This window comes from Mytilus trossulus, chromosome 4 (assembly GCF_036588685.1).
Source record: "Mytilus trossulus isolate FHL-02 chromosome 4, PNRI_Mtr1.1.1.hap1, whole genome shotgun sequence".
Lineage (NCBI taxonomy): Eukaryota > Metazoa > Mollusca > Bivalvia > Mytilida > Mytilidae > Mytilus > Mytilus trossulus.
The window spans coordinates 19,377,763-19,393,161 of NC_086376.1; the positions used below are offsets into that span (position 1 = coordinate 19,377,763).

The 15,399-nt window shown below is 38.2% G+C and overlaps 1 protein-coding gene across 1 annotated transcript in view; it reads right to left on the reverse strand.

Moving 5' to 3' along the window:
* LOC134716470 (von Willebrand factor A domain-containing protein 5A-like) overlaps positions 1 to 15,399 on the reverse strand; it is a 390,229-nt gene that overhangs the window by 260,276 nt on the left and 114,554 nt on the right. The window lies entirely within an intron of this gene.

The window sequence follows — 15,399 nt, forward strand, 5'->3', positions numbered from 1 at the left end:
AGGTGGACTACACCCTCATATGTAACATCCACCAGAGAAAGGTATTACATAAGGTGGACTACAGCCTCATATGTAACATCTACCAGAGACCTGTATTATATAAGGTGGACTACACCCTCAAATATTACATCCACCAGAGACCTGTATTACATAAAGTGGACTACACCCTGATATGTAACATCCACCAGAGACCTGTATTACATAAGGTGGACTACAGCCTCATATGTAACATCTACCAGAAACCTGTATTATATAAGGTGTACTACTCATAGTATACCCTCATATGTAACATCCACCAGAGACCTGTATTACATAAGGTGGACTACATCCTCATATGTTACATCCACCAGAGACCTGTATTACATAAGGTGGACTACACCCTTATATGTAACATCCACCAGAGACCTGTATTACATAAGGTGGACTATACCCTCATATGTAACATCTACCAGAGACCTGTATTACATAAGGTGGACTACACCCTCATATGTAACATCTACCAGAGACCTGTATTATATAAGGTGGACTACACCCACATATGTTACATCCACCAGAGACCTGTATTATATAAGGTGGACTACACCCTCAAATGTTACATCCACCAGAGACCTGTATTACATAAGGTGGACTAAACCCTCATATGTAACATCCACCAGAGACCTGTATTACATAAGGTGGACTACACCCTCATATGTAACATCCACAAGAGACCGGTATTACATAAGGTGGACTACAACCTCATATGTAACATCCACCAGAGAACTGTATTATATAAGGTGTACTATACCCTCATATGTAACATCCACCAGAGACCTGTATTACATAAGGTGGACTGCACCCTCATATGTAACATCCACCAGAGACCTGTATTACATAAGGTGGACTACACCCTCATATGTAACATCCACCAGAGACCTGTATTACATAAGGTGGACTACACCCTCATATGTAACATCCACCAGAGAACTGTATTATATAAGGTGTACTATACCCTCATATGTAACATCCACCAGAGACCTGTATTACATAAGGTGGACTACACCCTCATATGTAACATCCACCAGAGACCTGTATTACATAAGGTGGACTACACCCTCATATATAACATCCACCAGAGACCTGTATTACATAAGGTGGACTACACCCTCATATGTTACATCCACCAGAGACCTGTATTATATAAGGTGTACTACACCCTCATATGTAACATCCACCAGAGACCTGTATTATATAAGGTGTACTACACCCTCATAAGTTACATCCACCAGAGACCTGTATTATATAAGGTGGACTACATCCTCATATGTAACATCCACCAGAGACCTGTATTACATAAGGTGGACTAAACCCTCATATGTTACATCCACCAGAGACCTGTATTATATAAGGTGGACTATACCCTCATATGTAACATCCACCAGAGACCTGTATTACATAAGGTGGACTACACCCTCATATGTTACATCCACCAGAGACCTGTATTACATAAGGTGGACTACACCCACATATGTTACATCCACCAGAGACCTGTATTACATAAGGTGGACTACACCCTCATATGTAACATCCACCAGAGACCTGTATTACATAAGGTGAACTACACCCACATATGTTACATCCACCAGAGACCTGTATTACATAAGGTGGACTACACCCTCATATGTAACATCCACCAGAGACCTGTATTACATAAGGTGTACTACATCCTCATATGTAACATCCACCAGAGACCTGTATTACATAAGGTGTACTACTCATAGTACACCCTCATATGTAACATCAACCAGAGACCTGTATTACATAAGGTGGACTACACCCTCATATGAAACATCCTCCAGAGACCTGTATTACACAAGGTGGACTACACCCTCATATGTAACATCCACCAGAGACCTGTATTACATAAGGTGGACTACACCCTGATATGTAACATCCACCAGAGACCTGTATTACATAAGGTGGACTACAGCCTCATATGTAACATCTACCAGAAACCTGTATTGTATAAGGTGTACTTCTCATAGTATACCCTCATATGTAACATCTACCAGAAACCTGTATTATATAAGGTGTACTACTCATAGTATACCCTCATATGTAACATCAACCAGAGACCTGTATTACATCAGGTGTACTAAACCCTCATATGTAACATCTACCAGAGACCTGTATTACATAAGGTGGACTACACCCTCATATGTAACATCTTCCAGAGACCTGTATTATATAAGGTGTACTAAACCCTCATATGTTACATCCACCAGAGACCTGTATTATATAAGGTGGACTATACCCTCATATGTAACATCCACGAGAGACCTGTATTATATAAGGTGTACTACACCCTCATATGTAACTTCCACCAGAGACCGGTATTACATAAGGTGGACTACACCCTCATATGTAACATCCACCAGAGAAAGGTATTACATAAGGTGGACTACAGCCTCATATGTAACATCTACCAGAGACCTGTATTATATAAGGTGGACTACACCCTCAAATATTACATCCACCAGAGACCTGTATTACATAAAGTGGACTACACCCTCATATGTAACTTCCACCAGAGACCTGTATTACATAAGGTGGACTACACCCTTATATGTAACATCCACAAGAGACCTGTATTACATAAGGTGGACTACACCCTCATATGTAACATCCACCAGAGACCTGTATTATATAAGGTGTACTACACCCTCATATGTAACATCCACCAGAGACCTGTATTACATGAGGTGAACTACACCCTCATATGTAACATCTACCAGAGACCTGTATTATATAAGGTGTACTACACCCTCATATGTAACATCCACCAGAGACCTGTATTACATAAGGTGGACTACACCCTCATCTGTAACATCCACCAGAGACCTGTATTACATAAGGTGGACTACCCCCTTATATGTAACATCCACCAGAGACCTGTATTACATAAGGTGGACTACACCCTGATATGTAACATCCACCAGAGACCTGTATTACATAAGGTGGACTACAGCCTCATATGTAACATCTACCAGAAACCTGTATTATATAAGGTGTACTACTCATAGTATACCCTCATATGTAACATCCACCAGAGACCTGTATTACATAAGGTGGACTACATCCTCATATGTTACATCCACCAGAGACCTGTATTACATAAGGTGGACTACACCCTTATATGTAACATCCACCAGAGACCTGTATTACATAAGGTGGACTATACCCTCATATGTAACATCTACCAGAGACCTGTATTACATAAGGTGGACTACACCCTCATATGTAACATCTACCAGAGACCTGTATTATATAAGGTGGACTACACCCACATATGTTACATCCACCAGAGACCTGTATTATATAAGGTGGACTACACCCTCAAATGTTACATCCACCAGAGACCTGTATTACATAAGGTGGACTAAACCCTCATATGTAACATCCACCAGAGACCTGTATTACATAAGGTGGACTACACCCTCATATGTAACATCCACAAGAGACCGGTATTACATAAGGTGGACTACAACCTCATATGTAACATCCACCAGAGAACTGTATTATATAAGGTGTACTATACCCTCATATGTAACATCCACCAGAGACCTGTATTACATAAGGTGGACTGCACCCTCATATGTAACATCCACCAGAGACCTGTATTACATAAGGTGGACTACACCCTCATATGTAACATCCACCAGAGACCTGTATTACATAAGGTGGACTACACCCTCATATGTAACATCCACCAGAGAACTGTATTATATAAGGTGTACTATACCCTCATATGTAACATCCACCAGAGACCTGTATTACATAAGGTGGACTACACCCTCATATGTAACATCCACCAGAGACCTGTATTACATAAGGTGGACTACACCCTCATATATAACATCCACCAGAGACCTGTATTACATAAGGTGGACTACACCCTCATATGTTACATCCACCAGAGACCTGTATTATATAAGGTGTACTACACCCTCATATGTAACATCCACCAGAGACCTGTATTATATAAGGTGTACTACACCCTCATAAGTTACATCCACCAGAGACCTGTATTATATAAGGTGGACTACATCCTCATATGTAACATCCACCAGAGACCTGTATTACATAAGGTGGACTAAACCCTCATATGTTACATCCACCAGAGACCTGTATTATATAAGGTGGACTATACCCTCATATGTAACATCCACCAGAGACCTGTATTACATAAGGTGGACTACACCCTCATATGTTACATCCACCAGAGACCTGTATTACATAAGGTGGACTACACCCACATATGTTACATCCACCAGAGACCTGTATTACATAAGGTGGACTACACCCTCATATGTAACATCCACCAGAGACCTGTATTACATAAGGTGAACTACACCCACATATGTTACATCCACCAGAGACCTGTATTACATAAGGTGGACTACACCCTCATATGTAACATCCACCAGAGACCTGTATTACATAAGGTGTACTACATCCTCATATGTAACATCCACCAGAGACCTGTATTACATAAGGTGTACTACTCATAGTACACCCTCATATGTAACATCAACCAGAGACCTGTATTACATAAGGTGGACTACACCCTCATATGAAACATCCTCCAGAGACCTGTATTACACAAGGTGGACTACACCCTCATATGTAACATCCACCAGAGACCTGTATTACATAAGGTGGACTACACCCTGATATGTAACATCCACCAGAGACCTGTATTACATAAGGTGGACTACAGCCTCATATGTAACATCTACCAGAAACCTGTATTGTATAAGGTGTACTACTCATAGTATACCCTCATATGTAACATCTACCAGAAACCTGTATTATATAAGGTGTACTACTCATAGTATACCCTCATATGTAACATCAACCAGAGACCTGTATTACTTAAGGTGTACTAAACCCTCATATGTAACATCTACCAGAGACCTGTATTACATAAGGTGGACTACACCCTCATATGTAACATCTTCCAGAGACCTGTATTATATAAGGTGTACTAAACCCTCATATGTTACATCCACCAGAGACCTGTATTATATAAGGTGGACTATACCCTCATATGTAACATCCACGAGAGACCTGTATTATATAAGGTGTACTACACCCTCATATGTAACTTCCACCAGAGACCGGTATTACATAAGGTGGACTACACCCTCATATGTAACATCCACCAGAGAAAGGTATTACATAAGGTGGACTACAGCCTCATATGTAACATCTACCAGAGACCTGTATTATATAAGGTGGACTACACCCTCAAATATTACATCCACCAGAGACCTGTATTACATAAGGTGGACTACACCCTCATATGTAACTTCCACCAGAGACCTGTATTACATAAGGTGGACTACACCCTTATATGTAACATCCACAAGAGACCTGTATTACATAAGGTGGACTACACCCTCATATGTAACATCCACCAGAGACCTGTATTATATAAGGTGTACTACACCCTCATATGTAACATCCACCAGAGACCTGTATTACATGAGGTGAACTACACCCTCATATGTAACATCTACCAGAGACCTGTATTATATAAGGTGTACTACACCCTCATATGTAACATCCACCAGAGACCTGTATTACATAAGGTGGACTACACCCTCATCTGTAACATCCACCAGAGACCTGTATTACATAAGGTGGACTACCCCCTTATATGTAACATCCACCAGAGACCTGTATTACATAAGGTGGACTACACCCTGATATGTAACATCCACCAGAGACCTGTATTACATAAGGTGGACTACAGCCTCATATGTAACATCTACCAGAAACCTGTATTATATAAGGTGTACTACTCATAGTATACCCTCATATGTAACATCCACCAGAGACCTGTATTACATAAGGTGGACTACATCCTCATATGTTACATCCACCAGAGACCTGTATTACATAAGGTGGACTACACCCTTATATGTAACATCCACCAGAGACCTGTATTACATAAGGTGGACTATACCCTCATATGTAACATCTACCAGAGACCTGTATTACATAAGGTGGACTACACCCTCATATGTAACATCTACCAGAGACCTGTATTATATAAGGTGGACTACACCCACATATGTTACATCCACCAGAGACCTGTATTATATAAGGTGGACTACACCCTCAAATGTTACATCCACCAGAGACCTGTATTACATAAGGTGGACTAAACCCTCATATGTAACATCCACCAGAGACCTGTATTACATAAGGTGGACTACACCCTCATATGTAACATCCACAAGAGACCGGTATTACATAAGGTGGACTACAACCTCATATGTAACATCCACCAGAGAACTGTATTATATAAGGTGTACTATACCCTCATATGTAACATCCACCAGAGACCTGTATTACATAAGGTGGACTGCACCCTCATATGTAACATCCACCAGAGACCTGTATTACATAAGGTGGACTACACCCTCATATGTAACATCCACCAGAGACCTGTATTACATAAGGTGGACTACACCCTCATATGTAACATCCACCAGAGAACTGTATTATATAAGGTGTACTATACCCTCATATGTAACATCCACCAGAGACCTGTATTACATAAGGTGGACTACACCCTCATATGTAACATCCACCAGAGACCTGTATTACATAAGGTGGACTACACCCTCATATATAACATCCACCAGAGACCTGTATTACATAAGGTGGACTACACCCTCATATGTTACATCCACCAGAGACCTGTATTATATAAGGTGTACTACACCCTCATATGTAACATCCACCAGAGACCTGTATTATATAAGGTGTACTACACCCTCATAAGTTACATCCACCAGAGACCTGTATTATATAAGGTGGACTACATCCTCATATGTAACATCCACCAGAGACCTGTATTACATAAGGTGGACTAAACCCTCATATGTTACATCCACCAGAGACCTGTATTATATAAGGTGGACTATACCCTCATATGTAACATCCACCAGAGACCTGTATTACATAAGGTGGACTACACCCTCATATGTTACATCCACCAGAGACCTGTATTACATAAGGTGGACTACACCCACATATGTTACATCCACCAGAGACCTGTATTACATAAGGTGGACTACACCCTCATATGTAACATCCACCAGAGACCTGTATTACATAAGGTGAACTACACCCACATATGTTACATCCACCAGAGACCTGTATTACATAAGGTGGACTACACCCTCATATGTAACATCCACCAGAGACCTGTATTACATAAGGTGTACTACATCCTCATATGTAACATCCACCAGAGACCTGTATTACATAAGGTGTACTACTCATAGTACACCCTCATATGTAACATCAACCAGAGACCTGTATTACATAAGGTGGACTACACCCTCATATGAAACATCCTCCAGAGACCTGTATTACACAAGGTGGACTACACCCTCATATGTAACATCCACCAGAGACCTGTATTACATAAGGTGGACTACACCCTGATATGTAACATCCACCAGAGACCTGCATTACATAAGGTGGACTACAGCCTCATATGTAACATCTACCAGAAACCTGTATTGTATAAGGTGTACTACTCATAGTATACCCTCATATGTAACATCTACCAGAAACCTGTATTATATAAGGTGTACTACTCATAGTATACCCTCATATGTAACATCTACCAGAGACCTGTATTACATAAGGTGGACTACACCCTCATATGTAACATCTTCCAGAGACCTGTATTATATAAGGTGTACTAAACCCTCATATGTAACATCCACCAGAGACCTGTATTACATAAGGTGGACTACACCCTCATATGTAACATCCACCAGAGACCTGTATAACATAAGGTGGACTACACCTTCATATGTAACATCCACCAGAGAACTGTATTATATAAGGTGTACTAAACCCTCATATGTAACATCCACCAGAGACCTGTATTACATAAGGTGGACTACACCCTCATATGTAACATCCACCAGAGACCTGTATAACATAAGGTGGACTACACCTTCATATGTAACATCCACCAGAGAACTGTATTATATAAGGTGTACTATACCCTCATATGTAACATCCACCAGAGACCTGTATTACATAAGGTGGACTACACCCTCATATGTAACATCCACCAGAGACCTGTATTACATAAGGTGGACTTCACCCTCATATGTAACATCCACCAGAGACCTGTATTACATAAGGTGGACTACACCCTCATATGTAACATCCACCAGAGACCTGTATTACATAAGGTGTACTACACCCTCATATGTAACATCCACCAGAGACCTGTATTACATAAGGTGGACTACACCCTCATATGTTACATCCACCAGAGACCTGTATTACATAAGGTGGACTACACCCACATATGTTACATCCACCAGAGACCTGTATTACATAAGGTGGACTACATCCTCATATGTTACATCCACCAGAGACCTGTATTACATAAGGTGGACTACACCCTCATATGTAACATCCACCAGAGACCTGTATTACATAAGGTGAACTACACCCACATATGTTACATCCACCAGAGACCTGTATTACATAAGGTGGACTACACCCTCATATGTAACATCCACCAGAGACCTGTATTACATAAGGTGTACTACATCCTCATATGTAACATCCACCAGAGACCTGTATTACATAAGGTGTACTACTCATAGTACACCCTCATATGTAACATCAACCAGAGACCTGTATTACATAAGGTGGACTACACCCTCATATGAAACATCCTCCAGAGACCTGTATTACACAAGGTGGACTACACCCTCATATGTAACATCCACCAGAGACCTGTATTACATAAGGTGGACTACACCCTGATATGTAACATCCACCAGAGACCTGTATTACATAAGGTGGACTACAGCCTCATATGTAACATCTACCAGAAACCTGTATTGTATAAGGTGTACTACTCATAGTATACCCTCATATGTAACATCTACCAGAAACCTGTATTATATAAGGTGTACTACTCATAGTATACCCTCATATGTAACATCAACCAGAGACCTGTATTACATCAGGTGTACTACACCCTCATATGTAACATCTACCAGAGACCTGTATTACATAAGGTGGACTACACCCTCATATGTAACATCTTCCAGAGACCTGTATTATATAAGGTGTACTAAACCCTCATATGTAACATCCACCAGAGACCTGTATTACATAAGGTGGACTACACCCTCATATGTAACATCCACAAGAGACCTGTATTACATAAGGTGGACTACACCCTCATATGTAACATCCACCAGAGAACTGTATTATGTAAGGTGTACTATACCCTCATATGTAACATCCACCAGAGACCTGTATTACATAAGGTGGACTACACCCTCATATGTAACATCCACCAGAGAACTGTATTATATAAGGTGTACTATACCCTCATATGTAACATCCACCAGAGACCTGTATTACATAAGGTGGACTACACCCTCATATGTAACATCCACCAGAGACCTGTATTACATAAGGTGGACTACACCCTTATATGTTACATCCACCAGAGACCTGTATTATATAAGGTGGACTACACCCTCATATGTAACATCTACCAGAGACCTGTATTACATAAGGTGGACTACACCCTCATATGTAACATCCACCAGAGACCTGTATAACATAAGGTGGACTACACCCTCATATGTAACATCCACCAGAGACCTGTATTATATAAGGTGGACTACACCCTCATATGTAACATCCACCAGAGACCTGTATTACATAAGGTGGACTACACCCTCATATGTTACATCCAACAGAGACCTGTATTATATAAGGTGGACTACACCCTCATATGTAACATCTACCAGAGACCTGTATTACATAAGGTGGACTACACCCTCATATGTAACATCCACCAGAGACCTGTATTACATAAGGTGGACTACACCCTCATATGTAACATCCACCAGAGACCTGTATTATATAAGGTGGACTACACCCTCATATGTAACATCCACCAGAGACCTGTATAACATAAGGTGGACTACACCTTCATATGTAACATCCACCAGAGAACTGTATTATATAAGGTGTACTATACCCTCATATGTAACATCCACCAGAGACCTGTATTACATAAGGTGGACTACACCCTCATATGTAACATCCACCAGAGACCTGTATTACATAAGGTGGACTACACCCTCATATGTAACATCCACCAGAGACCTGTATTACATAAGGTGGACTACACCCTCATATGTAACATCCACCAGAGACCTGTATTACATAAGGTGTACTACACCCTCATATGTAACATCCACCAGAGACCTGTATTACATAAGGTGGACTACACCCTCATAGGTAACATCCACCAGAGACCTGTATTACATAAGGTGAACTACACCCTCATATGTTACATCCACCAGAGACCTGTATTATATAAGGTGTACTACACCCTCATAAGTTACATCCACCAGAGACCTGTATTATATAAGGTGGACTACACCCTCATATGTAACATCCACCAGAGACCTGTATTACATAAGGTGGACTAAACCCTCATATGTTACATCCACCAGAGACCTGTATTATATAAGGTGGACTACACCCTCATATGTAACATCCACCAGAGACCTGTATTACATAAGGTGGACTACACCCTCATATGTAACATCCACCAGAGACCTGTATCATATAAGGTGGACTACACCCTCATATGTAACATCCACCAGAGACCTGTATTACATAAGGTGGACTACACCCTCATATGTAACATCCACCAGAGACCTGTATTATATAAGGTGAACTACACCCTCATATGTAACATCCACCAGAGACCTGTATTACATAAGGTGTACTACTCATAGTACACCCTCATATGTAACATCAACCGGAGACCTGTATTACATCAGGTGTACTACACCCTGATATGTAACATCCACCAGAGACCTGTATTACATAAGGTGGACTACACCCTCATATGTAACATCCACCAGAGACCTGTATTACATAAGGTGTACTACACCCTCATATGTAACATCTACCAGAGACCTGTATTACATAAGGTGGACTATACCCTCATATGTAACATCCACCAGAGACCTGTATTACATAAGGTGGACTACACCCTCATATGTAACATCCACCAGAGACCTGTATTACATAAGGTGGACTACACCCTCATATGAAACATCCACGAGAGACCTGTATTACATAAGGTGGACTACACCCTCATATGTAACATCCACCAGAGACCGGTATTACATAAGGTGGACTATACCCTCATATGTAACATCCACCAGAGACCTGTATTACATAAGGTGGACTACATCCTCATATGTAACATCTACCAGAGACCTGTATTACATAAGGTGGACTACACCCTCATATGTAACATCCACCAGAGACCGGTATTACATAAGGTGGACTATACCCTCATATGTAACATCCACCAGAGACCTGTATTACATAAGGTGGACTACACCCTCATATGAAACATCCACGAGAGACCTGTATTACATAAGGTGGACTACACCCTCATATGTAACATCCACCAGAGACCGGTATTACATAAGGTGGACTATACCCTCATATGTAACATCCACCAGAGACCTGTATTACATAAGGTGGACTACACCCTCATATGTAACATCCACCAGAGACCTGTATTATATAAGGTGGACTACACCCTCATATGTGACATCCACCAGAGACCTGTATTACATAAGGTGGACTACACCCTCATATGTTACATCCACCAGAGACCTGTATTACATAAGGTGGACTACAGCCTCATATGTAACATCTACCAGAGACCTGTATTACATAAGGTGGACTACACCCTCATATGTAACATCCACCAGAGACCTGTATTACATAAGGTGGACTACACCCTCATATGTAACATCCACCAGAGACCTGTATTACATAAGGTGGACTACACCCTCATATGTAACATCCACCAGAGACCTGTATTACATAAGGTGGACTACACCCTCATATGTAACTTCCACCAGAGACCGGTATTACATAAGGTGGACTACACCCTCATATGTTACATCCACCAGAGATCTGTATTACATAAGGTGTACTCATAAAAAACAACTATATTAAGTTTCATGAAATTTAGAGAAGTGGTTCTCAAGTTACGGTGCGACATGTTTACGCCGGACAGATAGACAGACGGACATCGGACATTTGTATACCATATTACATCTCGTCAAAATTCTGACGGGTGTATAACTGTATGACGTGCATGAGGACCTTGCAAGGTAGGCACAAGAGAGAATTTTACATAATATTACAAAAAATCTTAACTTTTTTCAAAATAGTCACTGCACCATCAAAATGAGGTTAAGGACATGGACTATGACTTGCGGAAACTTTGTAACAAGAGGCATCCAGATACAAAGTATGAAGCATTTAGGTCTTCCACCTTATAAACTTTAACACTTTAAGAAGTTAGCTACCGCTGCTGCCGCCAGATCACTACCTTTATGTTGAGCTTTCTTGGACAAAAGTCGCAGGCTTGACAATAAAAACCAATTATACCAAGCATGTTTCAATTGATTTATAATCCAAATGTGAGTGAAACCCATAAAAGGGAAATTATATTGATCCATATATGAATAAAGTAGTGCAAAACATATAACAATTCTAGACAGACAATAATGATTTATTGTAATATGAAATGACTCATATGTGTACAAGTGTATATGGGTATACTGAATGTATAATTTAACAATTAAAATAACTTATATAAACAGTCAAAAATTATTTAAGGGGGCTCACAGGTCTAAATCAAATTTTATATTTAATATAGGATTTCTCTTTTTTTTTCTATAAATGAACTTTAACTTATACTTAATAGAAAAATGAAATAAAAAAATGGGGTCACCTTTCAATCATGCTCACAATCTGCCTTTGAAAGAAGCATACATTTTTGTTAATGTATTTTTTTTTCTGTTGAACTAAAAGGAAAAAAAGCTGTAATATCCGAAAATAAAAAAATAACTAAATTACAGAAATCGCTTAAATTTAACAATTATTTAGTTAATAAACAGATTATTCTAAACCAACAATAAAAAATATAGGTCACCGATGAGCTAAAAAAGACATTTCAATTTTAATGCCAAAAAATGGCATTTTTGCACCAAAAGGGATATAATTTGAAGCTTTTTTAATATTATCTACATTTAAAAAGTCACGTACTGAATTGTTTTTTTGGAATGATTTTTGTACCATATGATAAAGTACCATTACTTAAGGTAACTAATAAAATTTGTAATGAAAAATAAAGGTTTTTCGGAAAAATCTTATACCTGAGAGCCTCCTTAAATGTAATATAAGCATTTAACAATAGCTAGCATCTGTCATGTATTATTTTAACATACAAACAACAATTCAATTTTCATGTAAAATAATTCATCTTATCGCAGTGTAACAAAAGATACATAGTTTATAGCTAGCAAAATACATCAATATTCCAGATTTGAAAATGGTGTAATAACAACTGTATACATAAAAAAAATGTTATTATGTTATAATCATGATAAACAAATGTCAGTGTTAAAATATTTGAATAATTGCAAAATTAAAATATGAAAAAAAACCTTACATTTGCAACTGCATATGCATATACAAATTTAAAAAGTGTAAATATTCTACAAACAGAAAAATAAAGATTATAATTTTAATAAATTTCACTTGAACAACAGTTTGGCCCAGTAGTTTCAGAGGAGATTTTTGTAAAAGGTAAACAGACGGACTACGACACCGGAACGAAGTTGTGTTTAAGTGATGACCAAGGCTAATCTTAATGGATAAATTGTCAGTAGATATTTTATTTTATTTTAGGAAACTATTGAGAAAATATTTTTCGAAAATTATTTCAAATTTGCACATAAATTTTTAAATATAAAAGAGAAAGAACATATACCTGAGCATGGATATGAACTGCTTCATAGTTTTTAAAATTCTTTAAGGTGGCTAGGGTGTCTTCCTCCATCTTGGATTTTAAATAAGCAGATATCTTTGGTCTATATATTTGATGAAATGTGAAAATTTTGAGAGTGGTATGTAAATTATGTTAAAGACTTTTGATATAAATATAGAAAATTGTGTGTTTTAACATAACTTAGGTTGTAATTTTGTAAAAACGCCTTGTTTTATGTGTTTGATTAGATTTTTTCAAACTTTGCCAAATAAGGGGAGATCACTCCGATAAAGTAAATTTTACAGTAGAAAGTGTTATGAATTTACCTATTTCGATATGTAGCAAGAAAACAAGTTCGGTGACCCCATTTTTTCTTTTGCTTATTTGAAAGCATGTTATAAGAGCAATATTCTCACATTTTATCTTAAAGTTCTTGTAGTACGTTTTTGTTTTATCACACAAAATTTAATTTTCCATGAATAATCTATACAAAATCTGATAATTTTGCGCAACCTGTAGCTTGAAAATAAGTCCGGTGACCCATACTTTTTAATACAGTTTTGAAAAAAGCATGATAAAAGCTTTATCTTGACAAGTTATCAAAAAAATCTGTCAGTTTTGATTAAGACGCCCCAGCCACCTTAAATCACATAGTTGAATATTCCTTTTTCTAGATATATAATGGTAGAAAGAAATTTTTATTTTTTTTAATAATAAAGAAGTATATGCAATTTCATTAAAGGGCTCATTTGGCCTGTTGTTCAGATCAGCATTCCTGTTTTTTTGTACTTAGGCCATAGTTATTATATTTTTAGTTTTACGAAATTTTTTGACAAAACCAATGGGTAGGAGGACGAAAAAAAAAAACAAAAAAAAACTGCCGCTGCTGATTTTTTTTTAATACCAACCGTCAATATCAAATTTTTTTTTTTTTTTATTTCACCAGGAGATTTTCTACTAGTGTAACAACTATTTTTTCTTTTCTTGACAAGGTTTAAATTGAAAATCAATGAGCAACAACTTACTAAATCACCAAGAGCATACATTTAGATTCTTTCATGCAGTTATGAACTAAAAATTATTTTTTTGGCATGAAAAACACTGGGTCGGAGGAGAAAAAATAATAAAAATCCACCTTTTTCAATTTTATTTTTTTTCCTATTTGGCAAAAATTAGGGTAGGAGGATTTCGTAAAACTAAAAATAAAAAAACTACGGCCTTACAAACCAGTACACGCTCTAATATGTATTTAAAGGTATGTTGATTTTTTCAGCACAAGTCAATATAAGATAAAGTTTTGACATGAAATAACTGTCATTTTATTTGAACTTAAAACAAAGTAGCCATTAATGCTTGAAATTGCAGAATATAACATAGAAAGCAATGGGGCTATGAATTGGTGGTTTTATACCATATGGAATCTTCCCTAAATTTGTAAATGAGTTGTGCAAATTCTAACTAGTGAATGA